This window comes from Symphalangus syndactylus, chromosome 23, assembly GCF_028878055.3.
Source record: "Symphalangus syndactylus isolate Jambi chromosome 23, NHGRI_mSymSyn1-v2.1_pri, whole genome shotgun sequence".
Lineage (NCBI taxonomy): Eukaryota > Metazoa > Chordata > Mammalia > Primates > Hylobatidae > Symphalangus > Symphalangus syndactylus.
The window spans coordinates 48,059,114-48,079,165 of NC_072445.2; the positions used below are offsets into that span (position 1 = coordinate 48,059,114).

General features: G+C 38.2%; 1 long non-coding RNA gene across 1 annotated transcript in view; it reads left to right on the forward strand.

Moving 5' to 3' along the window:
• Positions 1 to 225: 225 nt before the first annotated feature.
• The window catches only part of LOC134735750 (uncharacterized), an 81,732-nt gene continuing 61,905 nt past the window's right edge, over positions 226 to 20,052 (forward strand). The window contains exon 1 of the long non-coding RNA XR_010119174.1: positions 226 to 258. This is a non-coding gene — a long non-coding RNA (uncharacterized lncRNA). The remainder of the gene's footprint in view (positions 259 to 20,052) is intronic.

A 20,052-nucleotide genomic window follows, 5' to 3' on the forward strand; every position in this document is an offset into this window, starting at 1 on the left:
AGGATCTCTCATCTTTAGGTCTGAATAATTTTTCTCTGAAGAATGGCACCATTTTGTACTAAGATATTACAATTTTCATCATATCTAGTAATAGTCTAAACTTACTGGGGTTGCTCTATCTATATGCCAAAATTCCTAGAGAGAGAATCTTATTTGCCCAGCTGATCCAATGCATTGTGGTCAGGAGTGGAGTCACATGGTACGGATACAAGTCATGGAAACAAACCTCCATCGAAAGGGAAGGACATTCTCATATAGGTAAGCTGTGGGTTTAGCATTGCTCCGAAAGTTATCTACAACTTATAATAATTCTATATTGAATGCTCCTAAAAGGATTGTGGGAGTGTAACATGACACTGTTACCTTTTGCACAGTGCAAACCTAAATTTGCTGAGGTTGTTTTCTATAGCTTTTATTTATCTCTATATTTTGTGAGTGTTTCTTGAGATGTCCAAGAAGGTGTATTTCTCCACGAAAAGCAGAACGGTGGACTGGGACATCGAACTTGAGTCAATGTGAATATTTTTGATTTTTCTTTCTTCCTTCTTCCCCAATGGTCACTAGCCCCAGTTAGGTAAAGCAGATTAATTATACTAGGGGTTAAGTGTGATGCAATGGTTATACTGTATTGAAAATCATTCCTTTGGTAGTCCGTTCCTCACTGTGGTCTGCACATAAATAAGTTTCAATGAGATCCTGATGTTCATATATAAGTAGAGCCTGTAAGTGCCTGAAATGTCTTCTAACATATTTTTATCATGGAAATATGATGTAGCTGGTAGTATAAAGAAGCCCCTGAGCTTTGTTTTATTTATTTGTTATTTTTATTCCTAAATTTTTCAAATTCCCTATATCAAAGCTGTTTAGCAGGTTATCAGAAAATGGAATTTTTAGTAACCCGAGTTACTTTGTAAAAATTCTTAAGAAATAACTTCATTCCAACATTTCCATAGATTTGTTAGCATGCAGACTTAAAAAATAATAATTCCAAATCACATCTAAGTTAATTCAAATTTGTATTTATGAAGGTAACTCTAACTGCTGTAATAAATTCTCAAACATCAGTGGTTTATTGCTTGCTCATCTAAAGTCCAAAATGGGTTTTCCTGATTGATAGATGGCTCTTCTCCATGATTAGGGAGCTGATACCTTTCCATCCTGTGGCTCTACCGCGTTCCACACACAGCTTCTACAATCACTGAAAAAATAACATGGAGAATTGCAAATGGGAAGTTTTTATGGGCCAGGCCTAGAAATGGCACAAATCACTTCCACTTATATATATTCATTCATATATATATATATGGCAGAAGTCATTCCCATAGCTGGGCATAATTACTAGCATGGCTGCACTTTGCTCAAGATGAAGAGGAAGTGAGTGATGAAAATCCAGCTAGTCTCCTTCACAAAACTCTTGGTAAAGTCTCTTACAGTGCTTATTCTTGATATGAGTAACAATAAAAAGGTATAAGTTTATTTAATGTAAGCTAATTTGAAAATCATTCAGCAACATTAAAATCCAATGTATAAATTACAACAACAAAATGTATCCAATGCTATTTTGTTGTCTATAGTACAAATAAGCATTAAGTAGCCTAAAATGGACACACATACACACACACCCTACTTTGACATTTAGTTGAGAATTGGGTTTCAAACTATTAGGTTGTGTATGAGTATCCAAAAAGAAATATATATAATTTAGATATGAGGAAATACTCTGCTATTTTCCTATCAATGCCATCTTTTTAAACGAAATTATTTTCTATGTCCCTTTTTGTATAAATAGAATACTACTAGAATTTGACAATAAAATACTTCATTATTCTTAAATAAAGTGATAAAATATCCATGTTTATCAGTTTTAGTTACTACTTTACAGATTGGTATATTCTGCTCAAATCTATAATACACATTTTCTTACATGCTTTATATAAATTTAGAAAAAATTAATATCATTCCAAATTGTTCTTGGCAATTAAACCTTTAGATTGTTCAGCTTCTAGTGGTTCTACTTGTTCTTCTATTTGTAGAAAATTATGGTAAAGAGTTAATTTTGTGGGTTAGGGAAGAGAGTGCAAAAGGATGTATTTTTTTTTTTTTATCATGTACAGTCCCCTGGGTTTATAATTGTACCTCTCATTACAGTCTCTAGAGGAAATGTTTATGGTTTGAATCCTAGAAAAAGCTGTCATATGAAATCAGAACACCGAAGAAATAACACAATACCACAGAGTTAATATGATTGATGATATCATAGCTCATTTTTAACAGATGTCAAAAAAAGAAAAATCAAGCTGCCATTCCACATACTAAGCCCTTGTTCCCTTAACAGAAGACCTTTATAAGTAAATCATTATTAATGGTAAGTATTCAGTGGGTTAGGAGATGGGCATTTGGATTACTTTTAGACTTTCAAAAGAAAAACCATATGATAAAAATAAGAATTTCTAGAAAAGATACTTATATATACCGTTAATTCCCTGGTGCTATATTTGACCAAATATTTAATTTGGCATTGGTGAATGGATTCTAGTTAGGAAAAGTTTCTTTTTAGAAATACAACCACATTTGTGGAACTCAAAAATCTCATATATATTCAGTCTTAAAACAAGTTCTTCAATAACTGCCAAAGGAAATCCCACTTCCAGCTGCGTACTGACTGGGAGAGAGAGAGTTGGCGGTACTTTTTAATGATATATGCATGTAAAAATAACTTGGAGAAAGTAAAGGAAAACAATGGTATCTTAATTTTGTCAAAAAGTATCAGTGTTTTCTTTGCTGAATCCAACCTTCTACTGAACCAGATTATTATTTTCTCTAAGCACATTGTAGTGTGTGTTGACCATCTCCAAGAGAGGATAAGGAAGTTGGCTAACTGGTAGAATTATCCATGAGATACATTGATTAGCACCCATGTAATGTCCTTCTCCTGAGTAGCCCTTCCCCACTTTTGGAGATATGGACAAGGATGGTATATAACATGATTCCTACTCTAAAGTGATCCTGGGGAGGCAAGACACTGTGGCTCACACCTGTAATCCCAGCACTTAGAGAGGCCAAGGCGAGCAGATCACTTGAGGCCAGGAGTTTGATCCCAGCCTGGGCAACATAGGGAGAACTCTGTCTCTATAAAAAAAAAACAACAACAACAAGATTTTTTTTTTTTTTTCCGAGACAGAGTCTTGCTGTGTCGCCCAGGCTGGAGTGCAGTGGAGAGATCTTGGCTCACTGCAACCTCTGCCTCCCAGGTTCAAGCAATTCTCCTGCCTCAGCCTCCTGAGAGGCTGGGATTACAGGCACCTGCCACCACGCCCTGCTAATTTTTGTATTTTTAGTAGAGACGAGGATTCATCATGTTGGTCAGGCTGGTCTCGAACCCCTGACCTCGTGATCCACCCACCTTGGCCCCCCAAAGTGCTGGGATTACAGGCGTGAGCCACCATGCCTGGCCCAACAACAAGATTTTTTAAGAATTAGCCAGGTGTGGTGATGCGCCTGAAGTCCCAAGCTACTTGGGAGACTGAGGTGGGAGGATCACTTGAGCCCAGGGGTCCAGGACTGCAGTGAGCTCTGATGGCATCATGGTACTCCAGCTTGGGCAACAGAGTAAGACCCTGTCTTTAAAGAAAAAATTCTAGAAAAGTAAGAAATCTTATATCAGGTAAAGGGCACTAGTTCCTCCTTAACCAAGCATCTGAGGAATTTCTTAGGTCTGAAGCATCATCTCCTCCCAGGTTTGATGCTTATTAATGAATTTTCAGGCCCATGAAGGTTGAGTATGCTGAGAGCATGAATGTATATCTCCCATTTCAATTTAAAATAAAAAACTCAGAAATTGTGTTTTTGTTAAACACACGTAATCAGACACATACACACACAACCACATGCACACACACTCAGAAAGAACTTTGGTTTTTTTTCTTTTTGAAGTACCAGTAGAATACACAGTACTACTAAGCCAGATAGTAATTAATTTAGATGAACAAAGGGGAATAAAAACACTTTTGGGCCGGGCGCGGTGGCTCACGCTTGTAATCCCAGCACTTTGGGAGGCCGAGGCGGGCGGATCACGAGGTCAGGAGATCGAGACCACGGTGAAACCCCGTCTCTACTAAAAATACAAAAAAAAATTAGCCGGGCATGGTGGCAGGTGCCTGTAGTCCCAGCTACTCGGAGAGGCTGAGGCAGGAGAATGGCGTGAACCTGGGAGGCGGAGCTTGCAGTGAGCGGAGATTGCGCCACTGCACTCCAGCCTGGGCGAGAGAGAGAGACACCGTCTCAAAAAAAAAAAAAAAAAACACTTTTGGCATTATGTTTCGTTTTAAGTTGAAAATAGCATAACAAATATAATGTAATTCTGAAAATTTTTTCAACACTTGAATAGCTTATTCAAGTTCATTTATAATTTTAACTTTGTGATTTTGACAGTCTCTAGCAGGGATGAGCAAGATTTTTTTTCTGAAGGACCAGTACATGTTATAGATTTTGCAGGCCATAGGTTTTTGTTTCAACTACTTAAGTGTGCTATTGTAGCAAGAAAGCCGTAGACGACACATAGATAAACAAACATGACTGTGCTCTAATAAAACCACATTTATTAAAACGACAGTGGGTCGGATATGGTCCTTGGGCCATAGTTTGTCAACCTTTTGTCTTTCTCAACCTTCATATCACATATTAACTATTATTCCTTTTCTCACAGAGTTACTTAGAGATTATTCTCAAATAACTCATAGTCTTAGCTTTCGAAATAATGGACATAAAATATGTTTTTCTCCATTTGTTATGAAGAATTTGACCCACGTGCTAGACTGAACAGACCACAAGCCCATAATCTTCCCCTGGGCCTTGTTGTGGACAGTGAGGGCCTGTAGGAATTGGGATATGAGTTCATCTGTTAAATTAGAGCTAAAGAATTTAAAGCAAGAACAAGGAGTTTTGGTTCCACAAGATGCTCTATTTAAAAGGACATTGTTGAGAGGCTTACTGTTCAGCACTACTGGGACAGTCTTGAAAAAATGACCTACTTTCCCTCAGCAAAGCCAACTCTGAAAGAGGACGATGTCTACAAATGAGGTCTCATAAAAGAATATAATTATACACTGATGCTCTTCAGAGTGAAAGAGCTTTGAGATAATGACTACAGTGGCACACACTGTACCAAAGAGAACAAGATGTCACAATTATATATTTGCAGGTTGATTTAATCTGACAGGATTCTTAGCAACAGTGAACTTGGTCTGTCTGTGCATAACAACACAGCTTATGTGTCCTACAAATGAAGCTCTGTTTATCTTTTCTAAACTTACACGTGTCAATTAGCAAACTTCTGAATCTAGCTGGACATTCTTATCAGTGGGGGTCCAGTTATGTCTTCATTTTCTTTGGCACAGTATGTGTAAATCACCCCTTTTATCTAAATAAAGTCTTTTAAAAATTCTCTGTATAGATTTTTTTCATTATTTGATTTTTGAATGATATTCTCTCACTGCAAAGTCTTAATTATCCTATTTTTTCAAGTATCCTTAACAGCTAAATTAGCAGCTAGTAGATTTAGGTTGTCCCTCACAGTTAACCCAGGACTGAGAGAAATAGATTACATCAGGTTTTGCAAACCACAACACTTGGATCAAATCCATCCCACCACTTATTTTTGTATGACCCACGAGCTAAGAATGACTTTTACATTTTTAAATGATTGAAAAACAATCAAAAGGAAAATAGTATTTTTTGACTTATGCAACTTACATGAAGTTCAAATTTCAGTGTCCACAAATAGTTATATTGAAACACAAGCATGTTCTTTTTCTAATATATGGTCTATTGGTGCTGCTTTTGTGCCACAACAGCAGTGTTGAGTAGCTGCAGCAGAGACTGTATGACCAGTAAAACCTAAAATATTTACTTTCTGGACTTTTATAGAAAAAGCTTGTCAACCTATAGACTACATGATCCTTTACATTTCCCTTCCAACTTTATTTTTAAGGTGATTGTTATCCCCTTCCCTTTTCTCTTTCACTCTTTCTTTCTTTCTTTCTTTCTTCTTTCTTTCTTTCTTTCTTTCTTTTTATTTTCATTTTTTTGTCTCACTCTTGCTGCCCAGGCTGGAGTGCAATGGTGCGATCCAGGCTCACTGCAACCTCTGCCTCCCGGGTTTAAGCAGTTCTCCTGCCTCAGCCTCCTGAGTAGCTGGGATTACAGATGCCTACCACCTTGCCCGGCTAATTTTTGCATTTTTAGTAGACACGGGTTCCACCATGTTGGCCAGGCTGGTGTCAAACTCCTGACCTCAGGAGATCCATTCCCCTTGGCCTCTCAAAGTGCTGGGATTACAGTCGTGAGCCACCGTGCCTGGCTGTCCTTCCCTTTTCAATTCCCACTTTCACCTTCACCTTGGAGTTTTGGAAGCATTCCAGGATAGTGGTGGGAGCTCAGCCCTAGAGGCCCACTTTTGTGTATGACAGTGACAGTGCACCTTAAAATATTTTTATCACCACCTTATGAAATATAGAAGTCAGCCTAGATACTCATTAATCAAAATGCTGAACAGTTCTATAGTGCTTTAAAATTTATAAAGTGCTGTCACATGCACTGTCTCACTAGATCTTACATACTGGTACTATTTCCTTTACTTGAAAGATATGAAACCTAAGGTTCAGATACATTAACTGACTTCCCCAAAATTATTTAACTCTAAAGGCAGAGCAAGAGGGAAGCTTATACCATTCATTGCCCACCCCCACCCTCACTGCCACCGCTGGAAGACCAAATTTTAACAACTAACAGCATAGAGAAAAGCACCATCACGAGAACCAAAAATCAGGTGAGTAATCACAGTACCTGGATTTAACTTCATATCATGGAGAAAGGCATTGAGGAGGGCAGGAGAGACAGTCTTGAATTGCCAATGGCACTACTCCCCCATTCCCTGCCAGCAGCCATGCAGCATGGAGAGAGAATCTGTGCACTTTGGGGAGAAAGCTCGCAATGCCTGCGGTACTTTACGTTTAACTCAGTACCGTCCCGTCATGGCAAAGAATAAAGCCATGCTGCTCTCCTCCAGTGCCTGCACACAGAGGGAACATTTGAACCAGAGGTGACTCCTTCAGCCTAGTGGTTGGAACTTGAGTTTCTTGGCAAGCCTCACCACTGTGGGATGAAGTGCTCTGGGGTCATAGGTAAACGTGAAAGGCAGTCTTGGACACAAGGACTGCAATTCCTAGGCAATTCCTAGTGCTAGGCTGGGTTCAGAGCCAGTGAGCTAGGGTGGCATGTGACCTAGCAAGACGCAAGCTGGTGCAGCTAAGGGAGTGCTTGCACCATCCCTCCCCCAACCTGAGGCAACACAGCTTGGCAGCAACAAAAGTGTCCCCTTCTTTCTGGTCAAGAAGAGGAGACCTAAGAGTCAAGAGGATGTTGTCTTGAACCTTAGATACCAGCCACAGTAGGATAGGGCACTGGGCAAAGTCATTAGGCCCCCAGTCCAGACCCCTAGCTCCTAGATGACATTTCTAGACACGCCTTGGGCTAAAAGGGAACCTGCTGTCTTGAAGGGAAGGCCCCAGTCCTAGCAGGATTCATCACCTGCTGACTAAAAAGCCCTTGGGCTCTGATTAAACAGCAGCAATACCCAGGTAGTACACCATGGGCCTTGGGCTCTGAGACATGCTGGCTTTGGGGTGACCCAGCACATTCCCAGCTGTGGTGGCTACAGTGAAAGATTCCTTCTGTTTGAGACAAGCAGAGGGAAAAGTAAATGGGACTTTGTCTTGCACCCTAGGTACCAGCTCAACCACAGTTGAGTAGAGCAAAAGTAGGCTCTTGGGGTCCCCAAGTCCAGGCCTACGCTCTTGCACAGCATTTTTGGGCCTGCCCTGGGCCAGAGAGGAGTCCACTGCCCTGAAGAGTGAGTCCCAAGCTTGTCAGCATTCACCATAAGCTGATGGATGAGCCCTTGGGCTTTAAGTGAACATCAGAAGTGGCCTGGCAGAACACCCAATGGACCAGTGGTGGTGTCGACCACAGGGAGAGGATCTTCTGCCTATAGAAAGGGGAGGGAAGAGTGAGAAGAACTTTGTATTGTGGTTTGAGCTTAGCTGCAGTAGAATAGAACATCAGGTAAATTGCAAAGGTATTTCACTCTAATCCTTGGCTCTCAGATAGCATCTCTGGACTTATCTAGGGCCTGAAGAAACAAGGGAAGGGCCTTGGGCAAGGCCCAGTGCTGTGCTGGCTTCAGGTCTCACCCGTTGCGGTCACAATGGTGGTGGTTACAGGGGTGCTTGCATCACCATATCCCAGTTCCAGGTGGCTCAGAACAGAGAGAGAGACTCCATTTGTTTGGGTGAAAGTAAGGGAAAAGAACAAGAGCCTCTCCCTGATAACCCAGAGAATTCTTCCAGTCTTATCCAAGACCACCAAGGCAGTATCTCTATGAGTGTGCCAAAGCCATGGCATTATAGGGGTTGAGGCCCAAGTTCCTTTGAATACCTAGAAAGCCTTCCCAAGAAGGATGGGCACAGACAAACCCAGACTGCAAAGTCTGTAACAAATATCTAAGTCTTCAATACTCAGACACCAACCAATATCTACAATCATCAACACCATCCAGAAAAACATGATCTCACCAAATGAACTAAGTAGGGCACCAGGGACTAATCCTGGTGAGACAGAGATATATGACCTCTCAGACCAAAAATTAAAAATAGCTGACTTGAAGAAATTCAAGATAACACAAAGAAGGAATTCAGAATTCTATCAGATAACAAAGAGATTTAAAAAAATTAAAAAGAAGCAGAAATTCTAGTGTTAAAGAATGCAACTAACATGCTGAAGAATGTGTCAGAGTCTCTTGATAGCAGAATTCACCAAGCAGAAGAAAGAATTAGTGAACTTGAAGACTGGCAATTTGAAAATACATGGTCAGAGGAGACAAAATAAAAAAGAATAAAAAACAATGAAATATGCCTACAGGATCTAGAAAATAGTCTCAAAAGGGCAAATCTAAGAGTTACTGGTCTTAAAGAGGAGTTAGAGAAAGTGATAGGGGTAGAAAGTTTATTCAAAAGGGTAATATCAAAGAACTTCCCAAACCTAGAAAAAGAGATCAATATCCAAGAAGGTTAGAGAACATCAAGTAGATTTAACCCAAAGAAGACTCTTAGGTCTCCTCTTCTTGAGCAGAAAGAAGGAGACACTTTTGTTGCTGCCAGCTGTGTTGCCTCAGGTTGGGGGAGGGATGGTGCAAGCACTCCCTTAGCTGCACCAGCTTGTGTCTCACTAGGTCACATGCCAGCCTAGTTCACTGGCTCTGAACCCAGCCTAGCACTAGGAATTGCCTAGGAATTGCAGTCCTTGTGTCCAAGACTGCCTTTCACGTTTACCTATGACCCCAGAGCACTTCATCCCACAGTGGTGAGGCTTGCCAAGAAACTCAAGCAGGAGGACAAGGTTAGTATAGAGCTTTTATTAGTTTCTTTTTGAAGAGAAGACTGTGAAAAATCCAGAAAACAAATAACAAAATGGCAGGAGTAACTCCCAACTTAGCAATAATAACATTTAATATAAATGGACTAAACTCTCAAATTAAAAGACATAGAGTGGCTGAATGGATGAAAAAATATGACCCCATGATCTGTTGCCTACAAGAAGCACACTTCACCTGTAAAGATACACATAGACTGATAACAGAGAGATAGCAAGAGATATTCCATGCCAATGGAAACCAAAAGAGAGCGGGAGTAGCTATACTTATTTCAGACAAAATGGATTTCAAAAATACATCTTTAAGAAGAGACAAAGAAGATTGGTATATAATGATAAAGGGGTCAATTCAAAAAAGGATCTAATGATTGTAAATAGATATGCACTGAACACTTGGAGCACCCAGATATATAAAAGAAATTATTAGAGCTAAAGAGAGAGATAGACCTCAATACAATACAATAGCTGGAGACTTCAACATTCCACTTTTAGCATTGGACAGATCTCCCTTACAGAAAATAAACAAAGAAGCATCATACTTGGTCTGCACTATGGAACAAAAAACTTAATAGATATTTAGAGAACATTTCATCCAACAGCTGTATAATATACATTCTTATCAGCACATGGATCATTCTCAAGGATAGACCATATGTTATGTCACAAAACAAGTATTAAAACATTCAAAATTTGAAATAATATTAAGAATCTTCTCTGGCCACAGTGGAATAAAACTAGATATCAATAACAACAGTAATTTTAGAAAATACAGAAACACATGGAAATTAAACAGTATGCTCCTGAATGACTAATGAGTCAATGAAAAAATTAAAAAGAAAATTGAAAATTTTCCTGAAACAGATGATAATGGAAACACAACATACCAAAACCTATGGGATACAGTGAAGGCAATACTAAAAGGGAAATTTATAGCTATAAGTCCTTACATCAAAAACAAAGAAAAACTTCAAATAAATAACCTAATGATGCATCTTAAAGAACTAGAAAAACAATAGCAAACCTAATGGAAAATTAGTAGAGGAAAATAAATAATACAAATCAGAACGGAAATAAATGAATTTAAATAAAGAAAACAATACAAAAGATGAATGAAACAGAAAGTTGATGTTTTGAAAAGTTAGACAAAATAGACAAGCTTTAGCCAGACTAAGAAAATTAGAGAGTATACCCAAATAAATAAAATCAGAGATGAAAAAGGAGATATTACAACTCAGATCACAGAAACTTAAAGGATTATTAGTGGCTACTATAAGCACCTATATGCCAACAATTTGGAAAATCTAAAGAAATGGATACATTCTTAGACACACTTAACCTACCAAGATTGAACCATGAAGAAATCCAAAACCTGAACAGACCAATAACAAGTAATGAAATTGAAGCTGTAATAGTAAGTCTCCCAGCAAAGAAAAACCCAGGGTCCAATGGCTTCACTGCCATTTAAAGAAGAACTAATACCAGTCCTACTCAAACTGCTCTGAAAAACAGAGGAGGAGGAAATACTTCCAAACTCATTCTACAAAGCCAGTATTACCTTGATACAAAAACCAGACAAAGACATATCAATAAAAAGAAAACTATAGGCCAATATCTCTGATTTATGTATTGTTGCAAAAATCCTCAACAAAATATTGGCAAACCGAATTCAACAATACATTAAAAACATCATTCATCATGGCCAAATCAGATTTATCCCAGGGATGCGAGGATGGTTCAACACACATCAATGAATGTGATACACTGTATCAACAGAATGAAGGACAAAAACCATATAATCATTTCAATTAATGCTGAAAAAACGTTTGATAAAGTTCAGCATCTCTTCATGATAAACATTCTCAAAAAGCTGGGTATAGAATGAGCATACCTCAACGTAATAAAAGCCTTACATGACAAACCCACAGCTAGTATCATACTGAATGGGGAAAAACTGAAAACCTTTTATCTTAGATCTGGAGCATGACAAGGATGCCCACTGTGAGGACTGTTATTCAACATAGTAGTGGAAGTCCTAGCTAGAGCAATCAGACGAGAGAAAGATATAAAGGGCATCCAAATTGGAAATGAAGAAGTCAAATTATCTGTATTTGCAGATGATATAATCTTATATTTGGAAAAACCTGAAGATGCCACCAAAAACTATTAAAATTGATAAACAAATTCAGTAAAGTTGCAGGATACAAAATCAACATGCAAAAATCAGTAGTATTTCTATATACTAAGAGCAAACAACCTGAAAAAGAAATAAAATATACTCTCATTTACCATAGCCACAATAAAATCAAATACCTAGGAATTCACTTAACCAAGGAGGTGAGACATCTGTACAATGAAAGCTATGAAATGCTGATGAAAGAAATTGAACAGAACACACACACACACACACACACACACACAAAATGGAAAGATATTCCATGTTCATGAATTGGAAGAATCATTATTATTAAAATGTCCATACTACCCAAAGCAATCTACAGATTCAATGCAATTCCTATCCAAATACCAATGACATTCTTCCCAGAAATAGAAAAAACAATCCTAAAATTTATATGGAACCACAAAAGATCCAGTATAGCCAATATTATCCTGAGCAAAAAGAAAAGTGGAGGAATCACATTGCCTGACCTCAAATTATACTACAGAGCTCTGGAAAAACAAACAAACAAACAACCAGTATGGTACTGGCATAAAAACAGACTCACAGACCAATGGAACAGAATAGAGAACCCAGAAATTAATCCACACACCTACAGTAAGCTCATTTTTGACAAAGGTGCAAAGAATATATTCGGGAAAAGACAGTCTCTTCAATAAATGGTCCTGAGAAAACTGGATATCCATATGCAGAAGAATGAAGCTAGATCCCTATCTCTTGCCTTACAAAAAAATCAAATCAGAATGTATTAAAAACTTAATCTAAGACCTCAAACTATAAAACTACCACAAGAAATCATTGGGGAAACTCTCTAGGACATTGATCTGGGCACACATTTCTTCAGTAATACCCACAAGCACAGACAACCAAAGCATAAATGAACAAATTTGATCACATCAAGTTAAAAAGCTTCTGCACAACAAAGGAATCGATAAAGAGAAGAGACCACCCAGAGAATGGGAGAAAATATTTGCAAGCTACCCATCTGACAAGGGATGAATAACCAGAATATATAAGGAACTCAAGAACTCTATAGAAAAATATCTAGTAATCTAATTTAAAATCTGGGCAAAAGATTTGAATAGCCATTTCTTAAAAGAAGACATACAAGTGGCAAACAGGCATATGAAAAGGTGTTCACATCATTGATTGTAAGAGAAATGCAAATCAAAACTACAAAGACCTATCATCTCACCCAGTTAAAATGGCTTTTATCCACAAGTCAGGTAATAACAAACCCTGGCCAGGATGTAGAGAAAAGGGAACCCCCGTATATTGTTGGTGGGAATGTAAATTAGTACAAACACTATGGAGAACAGTTTGGGGGTTCCTAAAAAAATCTAAAAATAGAGCTACCATATGATCCAACCATCCCACTACTAGATATATACCCTAAAGAAATTAAATCAGTGTATCAAAGAGATATCTGCATTCCCATATTTGTTGCAGCACTCTTCACAATAGCCAAGAAGTGGAAGTAACCTAAGTGTCCATCAATAGATAAATGGATAAAGAAAATGTGGTACTTATACACAATGGAGTACTATTCATCAATAAAAAGAATGAGATTCTATCATTTGCAATAACATAGACGGAATTGGACATCATCATGTTAAGTTAAAATAGCCAGGCACAGAAAAACAAACATTGCATGTACTCACCTATTTGTGGGATCTAAAAATCAAAACAATTGAACTCATGGAGATAGAGAACAGAAGGGTGGTTACCAGAGGCTGGGAAGGGTAGGATGGGGTTTAGGGGTTTGGGGGAGGATAGAAAGAATAAATAAAACCTAATATTTGATAGCACAACAGAAGGACTATAGCCAACAATAATTTAATTGTACATTCTAAAACAACTAAAAGAGTATAATTGGAATGCAAAACACAGGATAAATGCTTGAGGGAATGGATACCCAATTTTCCTTGATGTGATTATTACACATTGCATGCCTGTACCAAAATATCTTATATATCCAATAAATATATACACCTACCATATACCCACAAAAATCAAAAACTACAAAAAAATTATATAACCAATAAGTGGTTGAGAGTGGATTCTAAATCTGATTCCAAGCTTTATGCTATTTCTGTATTACCACTCTGACACAGAAAGCGCTACCAACAAAAATTTTGTGACAATTATTCTTGTTTTGAAATCATGCACAAAACTCCTGTGAAATGGACCTGAAGAAAACTTCTCCCATCCCTATCACCCCAACATAAAACAAGTAAGAACTATAGACTGGGCTTCCTTTCTTCACATTGAGTAGAATAGAGCAATGATGTTGTACACTTTCACAGCCACAGTCATTCATACATCAAAGAAGGAGAATTAGCAACACTCGAAACTTATAGTTTTGATCTTTATAAGATTTAGGGTGTAATATAACCAGCCTCCTTCATTTTATCCTTGACCCCATAATACCACTCCTGAACAGAAGTCAGAGTGAGCTTTTAAAAATCCAAATCATATCGTTAAAATAAATCCAAATTCTTGCAAGGCTGTATTTTGTCTTTCCCTCCTCTCACCCCACCCTGTTCTCTCCAACTCATTTACCACTTTCCTTATAATTCACCCTACTCTTCATACAATGGTCTTCTGTATTCCCTGATCATGACAGCTCATTTCTTTTTTTTTTTTTTTTGAGACGGAGACTCTCTCTGTCGCCCAGGCTGGGGTGCAGGGGCACGATCTCGGCTCACTGCAAGCTCTGCCTCCCGGGTTCACGCCATTCTCCTGCCTCAGCCTCCCGAGTAGCTGGGATTACAGGCGCCCGCCACCACGCCCAGCTAATTTTTGATATTTTTAGTAGAGACAGGGTTTCACCATGTTACCCAGGATGGTCTCAATCTCCTGACCTCGTGATCTGCCCGCCTCAGCCTCCCAAAGTGCTGGGATTACAGGCGTGAACCACCGCACCTGGCCCATGACAGCTCATTTCTATGTTTGCCTTTTCATGGGCCTGGGTATTATCACTTGAGATCTCAGGACTGACTTCTTCCCATCATCACACCTCTACTCAAATGACAACTTGTCTTCAACGACACTTTTCTTGACCAGCTGCACCCATGTCTCTCTATCCTGGCACTCTGGCTTATTTCTTATTAGCACCATCTCTCTCTAAAATTATATCATTCATTTATTGGTACAGTTCTTTAATATCTATCTCCCTCCACTTGTATGTAAAGTCTTTTGGCACAAAGACCTTGCCTATCTTTTTCACAAACATATAGAGTACTGCATGGCACATGATACACAAATACATCAATGCTGCATGGAGAAATGTGTAAATGTGTGTGGCCTTTGAAATAAAATGTCCCCTTTCTCTGATATAGCCTAGTTGCTAAGGCAAGGAATGTGACTTTAACTACAAGGTGTAATATGAAAGATCTGTCAATAGTGGTATAAGAAATACGTGGAATAATGTAAGAAGTGTAATCATGAGTTCAATCTGGAAAGAAATAATAATTTCTAATATCTGCAGGGATGCAAACTGCTTATGGGCACTATACACATTTTCACTTGTAAACATATTATTTCCACGCTGTCCACTTGAACCCTCAGCTTTTGAGTGTTGTGGCATCTCGTGATTTCAGAGCACCTGGGGATTATTAGGTGTCTGAGCTTCTAAGCTGTCATTTTTGAAGCTAGAGCATGGAATTATCTGAGCAGAAAGCTAAGAAGTCCCATTTAATCAGCTACTTCTGTGGTTAAACTCCTTCAAGGCAAACACATTTTGACTGGCCCAAAATATTAATAATAGCCAGCTCTGAGTATATTAACTCTTCAGAGTCATCAGTGGCAAGTGGAAGTATTTTAAATTCTGTTTTTCTTGTGTGTGTGTGTGTTTGTGTGTGTGTGCGCGTGCATGCGCAGATTAAATGACATACTTTAAATGACAGCATTGTTAAATAAATTGAAGCCCTTGAAGCTGGTTATTAGAAGAGCCAGAACTGAATGGAGCAAGCTCATTTATAAAACTACCTTTTATTTTAAGAAAATACAGTGATCAAATTCTGTGATAGTAAAGAGGAGGGGTGTTATTTGGTAATATGTGGCTTAGTTCTAAGGTGTATATGAGGCTAGAATTGAATTATGCTGGAGACATGGTGATTTAATGAACCATGGAAAGCACATTTACTTCAAGGGGACAAAATGTGCTCAGCATATTTCATCAGGAACCTTAGAAGGGATACTTTTGAAAATAATCCAAATTGATTACCACAGTGGTATCAGGTTAGAGAGGAGAGGTGTGTGTTTGAAACAGTCAATTTGGAGTTGATTGCTAAGAAAAGCTTCAGTTTGCAAGATTTTCTATATCTTTCTGTTGGGATTAGTCTAAGGCTTAACTGTGAATTTAGTCTTGGAATATTTCCTACATTCTCTTCCTGTGCCCCTGATTTTGTCTTTGGTAACACTCATGCTCACCCCATCCATGTCATCCATATATTTATTTTTACCTACTAATCTTTGACAATATCTCATTTATGCCTTTGTTCTCCATTATTATTCTTCCTTCTTCTATCATCAAAATTTCCCATCCCATAGTACCTGGAACTTGAGCATTTCCATTGTTCAGTGAAATCAAGTACTTATGTTTATCAAAAATCATTTCTTAAGTGCATGTGCATAAGAGTGTAATACGTATCATGTATGGAATAGAGAATCATCAGACACACGACCTTCTTTCATGTTACTTAAAAGTCATTGCTAATTGTCCTGGAAGAGGTAATACAGTTCACATGAATAAGTAAATGGCTTATAACAAACAGCAGCATATTAAAATATATGTATACATATAGGCATGGAGTTTTAAAAGAAATAAACGGTTCTTTAATGGAAAAAGTTTGAGCTTCTTTTTTTTTTTTTTTTTTTTTTTTTTGAGACAGAGTCTTGCTCTGTCACCCAGGCTGGAGTGCAATGGCGCGATCTCAGCTCACTACAACCTCTGCCTTCCGGGTTCAAGCAATTCTCCTGCCTCAGCCTCCTGAGTAGCTGGGATTACAGGTACACGCCACCATGCCCAGCTAATTTTTGTATTTTTAGTAGAGACGAGGTTTCACCATGTTGGTCAGGCTGGTCTCAAACTCCTGACCTCATGATCTGCCCGCCTCAGCCTCCCAAAGTGCTGGGATTACAGGCATAAGCCACCGCACCTGGCCAAAAGTTGAGATTCTATTACGTGCAAGTGGACATACTATTCTGGGGAAAGAGAGAATTTTCACACTAGTTGCAAGTATTGTGTAGATATTTGCCTCATCCTGCTTATGTGTGGGCTGACTATAATACTAAATAACCAAATTAAAGTTACTGTAACTAGAGATGGTAACTGGATAATGGCCTTCCCCTGGCAACTGGATGCATGGGCTCAGGTATTTATGCACAAAGTAGAAGGCCTTTTTAAGTAGCAGGAATCCAATTTCATTGTCATTAGTACCATTGTGCCAAATGACTTGTAAAATAAAATAAATGAGATCTACAGCACCTAGCAAACTAAGACAACCCCCAATTCATCATTGCCCTGCAAAACTGCACTCTGATGGTCTCAAAATGAGGGTGAGAGAGAGGATTAGTTCTGACCTTCCACTGATCAGAACAAAGTGTTATTCTTGATCTCACTTCACTGGTTTCTGACTAGCATAGCATTTTTTGTATTGTCTTATTTTTCTCTCTTCATAAATCAAAGTTAGCACTGAAAGAGCCACAGGATCTGCTGTGTTGCTGGAGTTTTACACGGAAAACTCCTTTAGTGATTATTAGAGTGATGTGTACCTGAATAAATAGGCATATATTAGGCTCCAGGTGGAAACTGTTAATTTCATACCAACTCCAGAGAAACACATAGCAATGGGTCTTGGGCAGAGTTTGAGAAATGTATCATCCACTCATCACTGTACAACTTCATATTCCATATTCACCTTGTATGACTGGCACATTATGTCAGAAAAATAGCAAGTTTAAATAAATGAGGAGAGAAATGCACAGGACAGTTTTTTATATATACACTATATATATATATAATACAACATATATATGTATTAATATACACAAAATGTTAAGAAACTCCAGTGATAGGTCTTGACTTCCGCAAAAGCACCTTTAAGATGTTTGAAATAGCCCCTTCACCTTTATTTCATGGTGTGAACCTGAAAAAAGTATGTAGTCTGTGCATAGGATCCAAAGTATGTATAATATTATATTCATAATAGCACCAAATGCTGCTGGGATTATTTAAAGTCACTCAAATATGTAAATCAAGTAAAACTTAAACATTACAGTACTATTTTATTGCCCACCTTGGCATAAAGCCACAGTAGTTCTTGTTTAGGGAAATTGACTTATCATTACAAAGTAGCCATGTGACTGATACTGCCAAGAATGAATTCATTCTTCCCCACAGCATCTGAATTTGGGCTGAATTACACCTACATCCTGTGTGATCTAGTTGAAAAGGTAGAGGCTTTGGATTTAGACAAATCTGATTGTGAATTTGGGCTGAATTATACCTACATCCAGTGTGATTTAGATGAAAAAGTAGAAGCTTTGGATTTAGACAAATCTGATTGTGGATCCTGGACCACCATTTACTATTTCAGTGACTTGGGCAAGTTACCTAAACTCACTGGTCCTCAGAATTCCCATCTATAATAGTAATAATATTTAGATATTTAGGGGTTTTTATTCTAGCGGTTTGTTGTATGCCAGGCAACGTGCTAAGTACTTTACATACACTGTGTCAATTAGTATTCACAATAACACCAGGTATTGGCCACCATTTATATTTTAGGACACTGATATTCAAAAGGGTTAATTACCTTGAATAGTTTTACAACAGGTGTGACTCCAAAGCCTGTGCCCTATCCATTGCCATCAGGAATTAGGGAGAAAGCGACTCACAGGCACTCCCTGAATGGCCTCCACAATGGGGTGGTGACTCTTCCACTGCCTCTGCTGCTATTCTTGTGCTGAGCAATAGCCATATAAAGCGAGACTGAGACCTACTTCCTGTGCAACTTCATTCCCTTCCCTGCTCTTGTTGGTTGCCATGATTCTTTTGCAAACTACAAAACCTAGATGTTGAGTTTTTCTTGCCTGAATTTCTTGGCTTAGGCTAAAGCTGAGTTGTGTCTTCATTGTTTGTGAGTTCTGAACCACTGCACCTTGACCTTAAGCTCTACCCTACTGGAGTCAAGAATTCTTGTCTATCTACATCCCATAAAACTGTTAGTGCTCTATCTCCATCTGACGAAGTTGAGTACCCTCAACTTTAAAGTTTGTAAAGTTTTTTTTAATCTCTCCATAACTTCCTGCTTTAACTAACTTTTTCTGTTATGAACCTGGTTGGAACTATAACACCTACCTGAATTTCCCTGCCTTTCTAATACGTGTGTGTGTGTGTGTGTGTGTGTGAACTCTTATTCCCATCCTCCTCACTTCCACAGCTTCCAAAAAACTGACAGACATAGCAGCCTGCCATGCTGTGTTAATACCCAATCCCAGAGCATATGGTGCCCTACAAAATACCCTAAGGCTTATGAATGGATTATTTTCTTTTCAATCAACAAGTCCTGGTGGTGGCAAACACGATATATCTGTAACATCATTTATGAAGGTCTGTGGAAAGGTAAAATAAAAACAAAAAAACAGTATTCTCCTTTTCAAAATTATGAACATCTTGAATGTATACAAGATTTTTTTTTCTTTGACTTGCTGGTTAAATTGTATTTAAAAGACATTGTGCTACACAAAAAAAAATTGCTATCATCCAAATGAAGCATAAAAGCAGAAAAAAAAAGGGCCTTTTATTCCTGTGAAGGTCAAATTGTTTTTTGAAACCACATACCTAAGTGTTATTCAAAACAGACTTCAGGGTCAGTTCAGTTTTTTTTTTTTTTTTTTTTTTTTTTTTTCCTCAGTACCAAATATTTCACTGAAAATGTGAAGACAGATCGATAATTCAATGTTTTATTAATTTTATCTAAGAACTCAAGTATAAAGTATCACATTTTTCACAAAAAGCTTGGAGAAGGATCTATGGTAAACAGGTCCCCATGATACGCACACACTTTTAAAAATCAACTGATTTAAAAAAATCTGTCAAGCACTATTCATGCACAGCTTCTTTTGTGCAAGTTGTCCTCCTGCCTGAATCTGTGGGGATGATGGGTGATGGCTGCAGCCTCAGCCTGTGGAAAACTCCCCTGGGTCACAGATGTCTCAGATGGGAGGGTGGGCAGCTTCTGTACTTAAAATTACAGTTTGAGAAATACAGAAGAATTTTTACTTGGTAGTTTTTTTCATAATAAATAATCTGAAACTCGTTAGTAATCCAAAGGACTATAAATCAAGAAAAGAAACCCTAATGCAATGCTAAGCAAATCAGG